The sequence below is a fragment of the Pseudophryne corroboree genome, chromosome 1 (genome assembly GCF_028390025.1).
Source record: "Pseudophryne corroboree isolate aPseCor3 chromosome 1, aPseCor3.hap2, whole genome shotgun sequence".
Classification (NCBI taxonomy): domain Eukaryota; kingdom Metazoa; phylum Chordata; class Amphibia; order Anura; family Myobatrachidae; genus Pseudophryne; species Pseudophryne corroboree.
Genome location: NC_086444.1, coordinates 895,082,758 through 895,096,108, shown reverse-complemented (window position 1 = coordinate 895,096,108; position 13,351 = coordinate 895,082,758). Strand labels below are relative to the sequence as shown.

General features: G+C 44.5%; 1 long non-coding RNA gene across 1 annotated transcript in view; it reads left to right on the top strand.

Annotated features, from left to right (window-relative positions):
- LOC134960839 (uncharacterized) overlaps window positions 1-13,351 on the top strand; it is a 118,364-nt gene that overhangs the window by 94,168 nt on the left and 10,845 nt on the right. Inside the window, exon 2 of the long non-coding RNA XR_010187826.1 lies at window positions 9,923-10,063. This is a non-coding gene — a long non-coding RNA (uncharacterized LOC134960839). The remainder of the gene's footprint in view (window positions 1-9,922; window positions 10,064-13,351) is intronic.

The following is a 13,351-nucleotide window of genomic DNA, read 5'->3' as shown; positions in this document are numbered from 1 at the left end:
ACCGCCGCCATGTAGCAGACACCCCCCCCCCCTCTCAGGTGAGATGTATTGCCCAAAACTCCCTCTTGTCCAAGTAACCCAGGCATGTCCCAACTGCGGCCCTCCGGCATTTGCTAAACTGCATATCCAATCATGCCCTGACACAGCAATGCTTACGCTGTGTCAGGGCATGCTTGGATGTGTAGTTTCTCAAGTGCCAGAGGGTTGCATTTGGGACAAAGGCCAATGTAACCTGCTTGTGTTCAAGTGTTGCTTGTACCTTGTCTTTGGATGACACCATACTATTCTCTTCCACAGGTCTTGCGGAGTATCCTTCCCAAGGTGCAGGAACCAGTGTGGATGTCAAGGGACAAGACAGTTCCCCTGCTGTACCATGGGCAACCTACCACAATACCACTGCATCTCTGAAATGCCCTATTTTACATTTTATTAACTAATAATTTAAAGAAAAACCATACAAAAAAACTTCTCATTTTAAAAATTTATTGAAGAATTAAAATTGTATTTTTTTAATTAAAAAAATAAAATGTAATAAAAACAAAAAAAGTAGTGTGTTCTTCTTTACATTCTTATCTTGTGTAGAGATCTGTGGGGAAAAAAAGAAATTCCATATTAAGTAAAGACACTAATGATGTCATGTTCATTCCTTTCCCAAGAACATTTGTGGAACCACACAGTCCAGTATGACCCATTGCTGGACTGTGTTATTCCCCAAGGGCAGGCGGTCCAAAGTGGCAGAGTGGTGTCAGTGGTCAGCACTTTGAGACGCCTGCACTTGTGGAACCACACAGCCCAGCATGACCCATTGCTGGACTGTGTGGTTCCCCAAGGGCAGGCGGTCCAAAGTGGCAGAGTGGTGTCAGTGGTCAGCACTTTGACACGCCTGCACTTGAGGAACCACACAGCCCAGCATGACCCATTGCAGGACTGTGTTGTTCCCCAAGGGCAGGCGGTCCAAAGTTTCTTGAATATACACTTTGAAACATGGCTTTACTCACCTTGGTACGCACAACACGAACTACGCCGTCCACTTCAATTTTCCACCCAATCCTATGAAGAAGCCAAAAATAAACACTAGTGAATAGTAAATTCACACAACAGTGAAAGCCTATTTTACACAAATACAAAAAGGAGTTTATTTAAAAAAAAAAAAGTGGTATCAGAATAGCTCTTTGGCCCATAATACATGTAACCACAAGGAGCTTTCATCAGTCACCACACACTCCTGCATACATGCCCGCGTATGTATGCCTAGACATAAAGCTCCTTGGTAGTATCCGGTCAGGGGTGGGGGAGCCCAACACACATATAAAACAATATTAAGAAAAAAACAAACTAATGGGAGGGGGAGAAAGGGAAACATGAAAAACATGAGTAAATAATAAAACAATACGACTGGGCTTATGGTGGTTGTTGGCCATCCGGATCCTCTTCTTCCTCTTGATGTGGCGTCGATGCCCTGGGCAGCTGTGGGGTGTGTTGAATTGGCCTCGGTGGCCATGCTGGTGTAGACGTAGTGGCCAGTGGTGGAGGCATCTGGTAGGGGTGGTACATCCCTGTATATCCTTGGTACAGCTGTGACCGTCCATACCCGGATCGTAGTGGAGCAAGGGCAGGAGGCGTCAGTGTGGCTTGTGGTGGCGGATGTGGTGGTTCACCAGCGTGTTGTTGAGCTGGCTCTGGGAGCTTATCATAGATCATCTGTAGCGTTGTTGCGATGATCTGGTGGCTGGATGCAGAAAGTCATTTGCTCTCCGACATGTTGTCAATGCTGCGTGCCAGGCATGATGTGTTATCCACCAGCCGGTTGATGGATGTGGCCAGAACGTGAAGGATGTCCATTGTCTCCCTGTGATCTTCTCGTCTGGTGTTTTGTATTTCTGCTGTGCTGTCGGCAAGAGCCTTTTGCATGTCAACCAAACCGTTTGCCATCTTATCCATTGTCTACTCAATGGCGTCCAGTCTGGTTCCAACGACAACCCGAAAACTATCCTGGCTGACATTCATCTCTGCTGCCAGGGTGTTTACCCTCTGAATATTTGAGGGATCCTGCACTTGCTGTACGTCTGCCACCAATTGCATTTGTGAAGCTGAAAATAAAATTAGAAATTAGTATACACATTCATACATTTGTTTGAAGGTTCACAATTTGATAAATACTCACACAGGGATGTAGAAACAGCGGACTGCTGCACTTCCACCTTGTCGTCTGACGAATCCTGTAGGAGATCCGGCCTGAAGAAGGGACCAATCCCCGACGCAAGTCCGCTGCTGGTCCGTGGCACCTCTGTTTGCAAAAGAAAAAAAAAATAAAGTTAATAAACTATACAAAAATGGCGACCCCCCCCCACCCCTCCCCCCCAAAAATAAATAAAATAAAAACCTTCTCCATCCGGTGGTGCCGCTGCTCCAGGAGCTTCACTTGTCCTCAATTCTGGAGACTTTTCAAGGGTATGGCTGGTTACGTCTGCACGGCTGTCTTCAAACCCAAGAAAAGTCTCGTCCGTTAACCCTGTATACTCAAACAGTTCGGGTGATGGGTCCACAAAGGTAGTGTCTTGTTGAGGCTCTTCGGTCACAGTCCCAGAGCTCCTGGAGAGATGACGAGATGGTGATGGTCTGCGCGCAGGAGATGTAGTTTGGCGCCCAGCTGGTGGTGTGGTCGCCGACGGTGTCTGGCGCGCAGGTGACATTCTGCGCGCTGATGTCTCGCACGCAGGTGATGGTCTGCGCACTGACGATGTCTGGCGCGCAGGTGAATTTCTGCACACTGACGATGTGTGGCGCGCAGGTGATGATCTGCGCGCTCCTGATGCTTGCTGCGCAGGTGATGGTCCACGCGCTGCTGCCGATGCCTGCTGCGCAGGTGATGGTCCGTGCGCTGGCGATGTCCTACACGCAGGTGATGTCCTCTGGGCAGGCGTGTCTGGGGAAAAAGAACAAACACATTAGCAAATACAAAAAAAAAAAAAGATTTAGTACAGCTCATCTGAATGTATTCTTACCATCAGGCCTCCTTTTGGACTGCTTGTCTCCCGCCGTCTTCCGTCTTCTGGGCGGTTCTTCCTCCTCGGGAAAGCGAGCAGGACGGCTGGAGTCCACACCTCCGCGAACTCCTTGGACCATAACAGGGCTCATTCGCCTTCTAATAACGTTCTCCCAGGGTAGCCACTTCAGATTGAGAGCCGGACCACCTCCCGTAGCTGTCTCATGTCGGCGCTGAATCCCTATCTTCCTCTTGGTCTGTCTGCGGCAATCACTGTACCGCTTCATGCAGTTTCTGGTGCTCCGGCAGTTTCCAGATACTGCAGTAACTTGTCTCGCGATGGCATCCCAGATGTATCGCTTGGTCTTAGCTGCTGTGGTCTGTGCCCTTGGTCCATACAGAACGTCGTAGGACCTGTCGACGCCATCCACTATGGCACAGTTTTCCGCCTCAGTGTATCTGGGTCCATGCGGCTTCTTCTGTCCTGCGTCTTCACCAGAGGCTTCCTCCTCCGACTGATCCTCTGGCTGGCTTCTTGCCTTTAGGGATAAAAAAACATGCATTTAATAAGATCGGTATGTACCTGTGAGTGTGTCAGTATCCCTGGCAGTGCGCAAAGATACCTGTAGGTGTGCATGGCAGTGCGCAAACTAGGGTGTGTCAAGTTGGATGCTGTTGTGTCTGCAGGTGTTGTCAGTATTTACCAGTCTAGGCCTTTTCTTTTTCTTTTGCTTCTGTCTTTGGTCCCTTGACGACCGCGGCTGGTAACTGCATGCCTGGTCGGTCGTATCCTCCTCCTGGGTCGGCTCCCACTCCTCATTGCTGTGCAGGGAAAATGCTTCTGAGGGGTGGGGGGAAGGGGGGATCGGGGCCGCTTGTCCCTGTACATCTCTGTTGTAAAAAGAAAAAAATATATTTTTACAAATTTCACACACATTACATAATTACATGCAACCACACGTCATGCTACTGGGACCCCAGTGCTCAAGCAGAACCAAACACAACCAAAAAAAATGACAAATTGAAAAAAACCTCAGCCAAACAAGCCAAAACCCCCGTACAAGCATCTCTGCATATGCTGGAGGTCAACCAGTGCTAAAAAAGGAGCAAAAAAACATGTTTTGGAAACAAACTACAGCATGTCGGCCACATGGCAGATACCAACACAGTCAAAGTCAGCCCAAACAAGCCCAAAATTACCTCCAGCATGTGCAGGGATGCACCAGTGCTAAAATAGGAGCAAAAAAACATGTTTTGGGAACAAACGACGACACATGTTGGCCACATGGCAGATACCGATACACTCTAAAATCACCCCAAAACAAGCCAAAAAGCATCCCTGCACATGCTGGAGGTCAACCAGTGCAAAAGTAGGAGCAAAAAACATGTTTTGGAAACAATCTACACCACATGTCGGCCACATGGCAGAAACCGACACAGTCAAAGTCAGCACAAACAAGCCAAAAATTACCTCCAGCATGTGCAGGGATGCACCAGTGCTAAAATAGGAGCAAAAAAACATGTTTTGGGAACAACAACGACACATGTCGACCACATGGCAGATACCGACACACTCTAAAATCACCCCAAAACAAGCCAAAAAGCATCCCTGCACATGCTGGAGGTCAACCAGTGCTAAAGTAGGAGCAAAAAACATGTTTTGGAAACAATCTACACCACATGTCGGCCACATGGCAGATACCGACACAGTCAAAGTCAGCACAAACAAGCCAAAAATTACCTCCAGCATGTGCAGGGATGCACCAGTGCTAAAATAGGAGCAAAAAAACATGTTTTGGGAACAACAACGACACATGTCGGCCCCATGGCAGATACCGACACACTCTAAAATCACCCCAAAACAAGCCAAAAAGCATCCCTGCACTTGCTGGAGGTCAACCAGTGCTAAAATAACAGCAAAAAAACATGTTTTGGAAACAAACAACATCACATGTCGACCACATGGCTGATACAAACACGATGAAAATCACCCCAAAGAAGCCAAAAAGTACCTCCAGCATGTTCAGGGATGCACCAGTGCTAAAATAGGATCAAAAAAACATGTTTTGGGAACAACAACGACACATGTCGGCCACATGGCAGATACAGACACACTCTAAAATCAACCCAAAACAAGCCAAAAAGCATCCCTGCGCATGCTGGAGGTCACAAAAGAAATAGGAAAGATTGTCTCTTGGTTGGCGCACAAAAGGAGAAAAGATGATTTAATCTAAAATATAACTTTTAATAGTAATCAATTAAAATTGATGTGAAATATATATGGAAAGATATTTTATTAATAAAGATGTTATATCTATTAAAAATATTCACTGTGTGTCACTTGTTTTGTTTCCATTTATGGTAATATTATTATTCTAAGGATCCGGACCACTCGTAGCAGTCTAAAAATTTCCAATGTAAACATATGTCCAACAAATTGTTATGATTTTTTAATTGGTATGTCAGTAAGCCGGGGACCTAAAAGAAGGCTTGTGTGGAATGGAGGTTCCCTGTATCCCTATCTAACCTTAATTTGGGTAAGTTCAGGTCTCCTTTCCACCCTATTGATTTATTGCAGAAAAGGTATCCCGTAATATAATGCACTTTTAATGCAGTGCCATTTATCTAATACCCCCGTCCTGTGATTTCTCATACAAAATTATTGCTTGCCTGTTCGTATTACCAGGCTGAATTATTGAGGAAAAAATACTGTAACAAATTGGACCATACAATGTTGCAATCCCCTTTTAAATTGACACAGCACTGTAACTATTTACTTATCTTCTATAGTAAGGAGATTCATAAATATAGTGGGATAAATTAATATATAATATGCTTATATTCAGCATCACACGTGTGTCATTGACAATTTTATCCCACTATGTTATTAGCAAGGGGCCGTTGAGAATAAGGAGTTACCACAATGTTTTATATCATGTAGCTGTAGTTTTACACGTATATCGTGTTATTATCATGTGCCATGTATGTAGTGCAGTATTGGTGGTATACTAAATTTCTCTTATGTATCTCAAAAGATATCACAACATGTAGAAGCAAAGGATCACTGAGACCTATATAATAAATAATGTCTCTGTTTGTTCATTCGTACGGCAACTTCTATTGCATATAAAGTTTAATTACGGCTAACGTGTCTCTACAGCAGTGATTTAATGCGAGTGTAGCCGATGTTGTACTGATTCACTGTGAGTGTCAGTGCATGTTTTTATACAATCGCTTCTATTGTGTATGTGTTTAAATCTCCATTATCTCATGCCAGAGGTGACTAATTAATGGTATGTAACTGTCAATTCATACATATACTGTCTCATTTGGCATGCTATGTTGATATTAATCTCTCATATGTTTCTCACAGAATAGAGGCACAATGCCACTGAGACATATGTGATGTATTATTACTGCAGCATGCGTTCATACAGCCGTATATAGTTTATTCACCATCAGCGTATCACTGTAACAGCTGTTTTAATTATAAGTGTGACCTATACTGATTCCCCTGAATTCAACACTAAGAGAATCAGTACTTTTTCTTGCAAGTGTTGTAGTTTAACCACCATCAGTGTATCACTGCAACAGCTGTTTTGATTGTAAATGTGATCTATATTGATTCCCTCAAATTCAATACTAAGAGGATCAGTACTTTTTCTATTGCAAGTGTTGTGGTTTAACCACCATCAGCGTATCACTGCAACAGCTGTTTTAATTGTGAGTGTGATCTATACTGATTTCCCCGAATTCAATGCTAAAAGTATCAGTACTTATTCTATTGCGAGTATTGTGGTTTAATCACCATCAGCGTATCACTGCGACAGCTGTTTTAATTATGAGTGTGATCTATACTGATTCCCCCGAATTCAATACTAAGAGTGTCAGTGCTTTCGCAAAGTGTGTTTTAAACCGCCGTCAGCACCTCTCTATAACGGCTGTTAATACGTATGTGGCGCCTATATGTTAGTTATCAAAGGCTCATTACTAACAGTGTCCATACACATTCATCCTGCTACACAATCATATGGCTCTCTTAATTAGTCAGCACCTCACTATAGCGGCTGCTGATACGTATGTGACGCCTATTGTGTTTGTTCACAAAAGTTCATTGCTAGCGTTGTCCCTACACATTTTCCTGCTACATGCTCGTGTGGCTCTCTTAATGGCTCCCTCAACTCCCTCCTTATCTAGCTAAAATATTAGTCCATCAATACGAGTGATCCTATTCCTATTTCATATATCCATTAGCTATATTGCATTTAAACAAGTGATTTCAACATTTTTTGCAGTGAATATAGCAGGCAAATTCATGCCGCTCTGAAACGCCACCCAATGTGCACGTTTCACATCAGCTTCCTCCAGCATGTGCAGGGATGCACCAGTGCTAAAATAGGAGCAAAAAAACATGCTTTGGGAACAACAACGACACATGTCGACCACATGGCAGATACCGACACACTCTAAAATCACCCCAAAACAAGCCAAAAAGCATCCCTGCACATGCTGGAGGTCAACCAGTGCTAAAGTAGGAGCAAAAAACACGTTTTGGAAACAATCTACACAACATGTCGGCCACATGGCAGATACCGACACAGTCAAAGTCAGCATAAACAAGCCAAAAATTACCTCCAGCATGTGCAGGGATGCACCAGTGCTAAAATAGGAGCAAAAAAACATGTTTTGGGAACAACAACGACACTGGTCGGCCACATGGCAGATACCGACACACTCTAAAATCACCCCAAAACAAGCCAAAAAGCATCCCTGCACTTGCTGGAGGTCAACCAGTGCTATAATAAGAGCAAAAAAACATGTTTTGGAAACAAATGACATCACATGTCGACCACATGGCTGATACAAACACGATGAAAATCACCCCAAAGAAGCAAAAAATTACCTCCAGCATGTTCAGGGATGCACCAGTGCTAAAATAGGATAAAAAAAACATGTTTTGGAAACAAACGACATCACCTGTCGACCACATGGTGGATACCGACACGGTCTAAAATCACCCCAAACAAGCCAAAATTCATTCCTGCACATGCTGGAGGTACACCAATGCAAAAGCATGACCCAAAAAACATTTTATGGGGAAAAAAAACGTGAAAAACTACCCCCAAACACAAAACTCCAAAAAAAACATGCAGCAATACAAGCAGGAGCTATGGCCCTCATTCCGAGTTGTTCGCTCGTTCTTTTTCATCGCATCGCAGTGAAAATCCGCTTAGTACGCATGCGCAAAGTTCGCACTGCGACTGCGCCAAGTAACTTTACTATGAAGAAAGTATTTTTACTCACGGCTTTTTCTTCGCTCCGGCGATCGTAATGTGATTGACAGGAAATGGGTGTTACTGGGCGGAAACACGGCGTTTCAGGGGCGTGTGGCTGAAAACGCTACCGTTTCCGGAAAAAACGCAGGAGTGGCCGGAGAAACGGTGGGAGTGCCTGGGCGAACGCTGGGTGTGTTTGTGACGTCAACCAGGAACGACAAGCACTGAACTGATCGCACAGGCAGAGTAAGTCTGGAGCTACTCTGAAACTGCTAAGTAGTTAGTAATCGCAATATTGCGAATACATCGGTCGCAATTTTAAGAAGCTAAGATTCACTCCCAGTAGGCGGCGGCTTAGCGTGTGTAACTCTGCTAAATTCGCCTTGCGACCGATCAACTCGGAATGAGGGCCTATATACACATACCTGCACACATATACATACCCCAAACACCCCAAAGCAATGCCACATGTACACCTCATGGCACCCCCCCCCCACTACACAAACACATACATGCAACGCCAGACCACATGTGGTACTTACCTACAAATGTAGAAATCGCTCCGTAAACGACTCTCCTCCAGGGTAACAGGTATCCTCCTGTCCGTCCTGGATTAAAGCCTGCTGGGTGTCCAAACGATACCACAGCAAACAAACAATTTGCTAGCTCTGCAGCACCTCCACTCCACTCTGCAGGTTCACAAAATGGCTGCTGAGCACGCAGCAAACAAGCCCTATAAAGGGCTCCAAACGGCGGGAAGTCGAATCCACGACGCCCACTACTCGACGATTTGTCCGTTATTCGACAAGGGGAGTGTCGAATGCATTTTGCATTGAATATGTCGAATTCATGGTCCCGGGTGGAGGGTTTTGGCTGTCGAGTACAGTCGAATCCTAAAACGGTCGAAAAAAAGACGCAATTCGGCCAGAATTGCATATACCCCTATGTAGGGAAGACGGAATGTACCTTTAAAGTACGGATGACTCAACATCGATCAGCCAGCAGAGCGGCCTTAGCAGCAGGCACCAGAGAACAATCTGTGGCAAGGCACTTTGCCACTGCTAAACATAATCTGTCATCCCTGATGTATAGAATAATTGACCCTGGCACCCTTTTCAGTAAGAGGAGGAGACAGAGCTAAACATCTTTTTACAGCTTCAAACCCACTGGATCCTATCTCTAGATACGCTCAGTCCTAGAGGGTTGAACGAAATGGTGGGAATGAGCTATTTCCTCTAAGTTTAGATGTCATATGCTATATGAGAGTCTGAGTAGGTATTGTGAATAACCAATATGAGTCTATCAGTATACATCTAGAAGTGGTAGCGTGATAATAAGACTGAATCTTATGCGCTGATTATGATATAGCATCAGTTTTATTTACTCTAATATTAGTATTAAGGAAAGCTGCAGTTTAAACAGATTACATTTAGGAATGCTGTAATATCTACAATTTTTAAGAGTTGTTTTTGCGTTATATGAATAACAGTTCATAGATGGCTTCACTGCCCATATGTTTATATTCACTGAACGTAATAGTTTTGCATTTCACTTTGTTTTTTAACATGTACAGTATGGCACGTATCATGCATTTTTATTTAGCATGTCCTCTGTGCGCACGTTCACTAAGTTTTGTATTGTTCGGATTGCTGTCTTTTAGATCAGCGGTCACCATGGCGACAGTCCCGACAACTCCGCTGGATGGCCCAGAAGACCCTACTTCCTGTTGGATAGGCGGAAGTGATGGATCCGGAAACTGAGTGGCGGCGTGTTGGAACCGCCTGGAGGCGCGCTGAATAAGGTATTTAAATGTGTGTTGTTACACTGTACACTTGTTGTTTGTCCTGACGACAGGGTCCCCGAACCCTGAAACGTTGATACCTGTATGAATTAAACTGCACCGCTGTTTGCACAAAGTTTGAGACTCCTGAGTGCCGCCTTATATTTGCTACATAGACAATCTACACAGTCTATCAGGAAGACACCGGAGCACAGCTAAATATCGTAGCCCTGTGGTGAGGAGTGCCGGACTTGGAAAATAAATACATTTATATATATATATATATATATATATATATATACATATACATATACATACAGTATATATATATACTGCAAAGGTGGTGCGGCACTCCAATAATTTCCACATGAAGCATGCTTAATACAACGTTTCAATGCCTTTTATTCGTTTGCCATTTTCATCAGGTAGTACATGCCAAATGAATAAACGGCATTCAAACGTTGTATTAAGCATGCTTCATGTGGAAATCATTGGAGTGCCGCACCACCTTTGCAGTATATCGATTTATTTGTGGGGGCACCCAGTGTACTACTTTGCTAAGTGGCTGTGCAGGACCCCTGCCTGTCGTCTACATATATATATAAATATATATATATATATATATATATATATATATAAACTGCTAAAATCACTGAAATTGGGGGTAGTTTTGATCCTACGGTATTATTAGCCTCAAAAACATTCATTTCCACTCATTTCCAGTCTATTCTGAACACCTCACAATTTTGTTTTTAGGCCAAAAGGTTGCACTGACTAGGCCCCAAGCAGTACATGATGCAAAGAATTAAAAGAGGTGCAATGAGGTAGCTGGATGACTAAGCTAAGCAACACAAGTATGCAGCACAAACACCTGGCCCATCTAGGAGTGGCACTGCAGTTGCAGACAGGATGGCACTTAAAAAACTAGTCCCCAAACAGCACATCATGCAAAGAAGTAAAACAGGTGCAATGAGGTAGCTGTATGACTAAGCTAAGCAACACAAGTGTGCGGCACAAACACCTGGTCCATCTAGTAGTGGCACTGCAGTGGCAGACAGGATGGCACTTAAAAAAATTAGTACCCAAACAGCACATGATGCAAAGAAAAATAGAGGTGCAAGATGGAATTGTCCTTGGGTCCTCCCACCCACCCTTATGTTGTATAAACAGGACATGCATACTTTAACAAATCAATCATTTCAGCGACAGGGTCTGCCACATGACTGTGGCTGAAATTACTGGTTTGTTTGGGCCCCCACCAAAAAAGAAGCAATCAATCTCTCCTTGCACAAACTGGCTCTACAGAGGCAAGATGTTGACCTCCTCCTCATCCTCCAATTCCTCACCCCCTTTCACTGTGTACATCCTCCTCCTCGCAGAGTATTAATTTGTCCCCACTGGAATCCACCATTACAGGTCCCTGTGTACTTTCTGAAGGCAATTGCTGGTAAAGGTCTTCCCGGAGGAATTTATAATTCATTTTAAAGAACATCATCTTCTCCACATTTTGTGGAAGTAACTTCCTACGCCGATCACTGACAAGGTTACCGGCTGCACTAAACACACTTTCAGAGTACACACTGGAGGGAGGGCAACTTAGGTAAAATAAAGCCAGTTTGTGCAAGGACATCCAAATTGCCTCTTTTTTCTGCCAGTATACAGTACATACAGACTGTCTGACATGACTACTTGGATGCTGTCACTCATATAATCGTCCACCATTCTTTCAATGGTGACAGAATCATATGCAGTGACAGCAGACATGTCAGTAATCGTTGGCAGGTCCTTCAGTCTTGACCAGATGTCAGCACTCGCTCCTGACTGCCCTGTATCACTGCCAGTGGGTGGGCTAGGAAATCTTATCTTTTTCCTCGCAGCCCCAGTTGCGGGAGAAAGTGAAGGAGGAGCTGTTGACGGGTCACGTTCCGCTTGAGTTGAAAATTTTCTCACCAGCAGGTCTTTGAACCTCTGCAGACTTGTGTCTGCCAGAAAGAGAGATACAACGTAGGCTTCAAACCTAGGATCGAACACGGTGTCCAAAATGTAGTGCTCTTATTTCAACAGATTGACCACCCTTGAATCCTGGTAAAGCGAATGAAGGACTCCATCCACAAGTCCCACATACTTTGCGGAATCGCTCCATCTTAGATCCTCCTTCAATTTCTCCAGCTGCTTCTGCAAAAGCCTGATGAGCGGAATGACCTGACTCAATCTGGCAGTGTCTGAACTGACTTCACGTGTGGCAAGTTCAAAGGGTTGGAGAACCTTGCACAAGATGGAAATCATTATCCACTGTGCTTGAGTCAGGTGCATTCCCCCTCCTTTGCCTATATCATTGGTGGATGTATAGGCTTGAATGGCCTTTTGCTGCTCCTCCATCCTCTCAAGCATATAGAGTGTTAAATTCCACCTCGTTACCACCTCTTGCTTCAGGTGATGGCAGGACAGGTTCAGGTGTGTTTGATGGTGCTCCAGTCTTCGGCATGCGGTGGATTAATGCCAAAAGTGGCCCGCAATTTTTCGGGCCACCGACAGCATTTCCTGCATGACCCTGTCATTTTAAAAAAAAATTCTGCACCACCAAATTAATTGTATGTGCAAAATATGGGACGTGCTGGAATTTGCCCAGATGTAATGCGGCACAATATTGGTGGCGTTGTCCGATATCACAAATCCCCAGGAGAGTCTAATTGGGGTAAGCCCTTGTGCAATGATGTCCCTCAGTTTCCTGTAAGAGGTTGTCAGTGATGTGCCCCTTATGGAAAGCGGTGATACATAGTGTAGCCTGCCTAGGAACGAGTTGGTGTTTGCAAGATGCTGCTACTGGTGCCGCTACTGTTGTTGCTGCGGGAGGCCATTCATCTACCCAGTGGGCTGTCACAGTCATATAGTCCTTAGTCTGTCCTGCACCACTTTTCCACATGTCCATGGTTAAGTGGATAGTGGGTACAACTGCATTTTGTAGGACACCAAGGAAACTTTTTCTGACATCTCTGTACATTCTCTGTATCGCCTGCCTAGTGAACTGGAACTTAGATGAGATTTGATACCGGGGACACAGTACCTCAAACAAATCCCTAAGTCTTACTGAACTAATGGCGGATACCGGATGCAAGTCTAGCACCAACATAGCTGTCAAGGCCTCAGTTATCCACTTTGCAAAAGGATGACTGCTGTCATATTTCATCTTTCTCACAAAGGACTGTTGGACAGTCAATTTCTTACTGGAAGTAGTACAAGTGGTCTTCAGACTTCCCATCTGGGATGACGATCGACTCCCAGCAGCAACAACAGCAGCGGCAGCAGCAA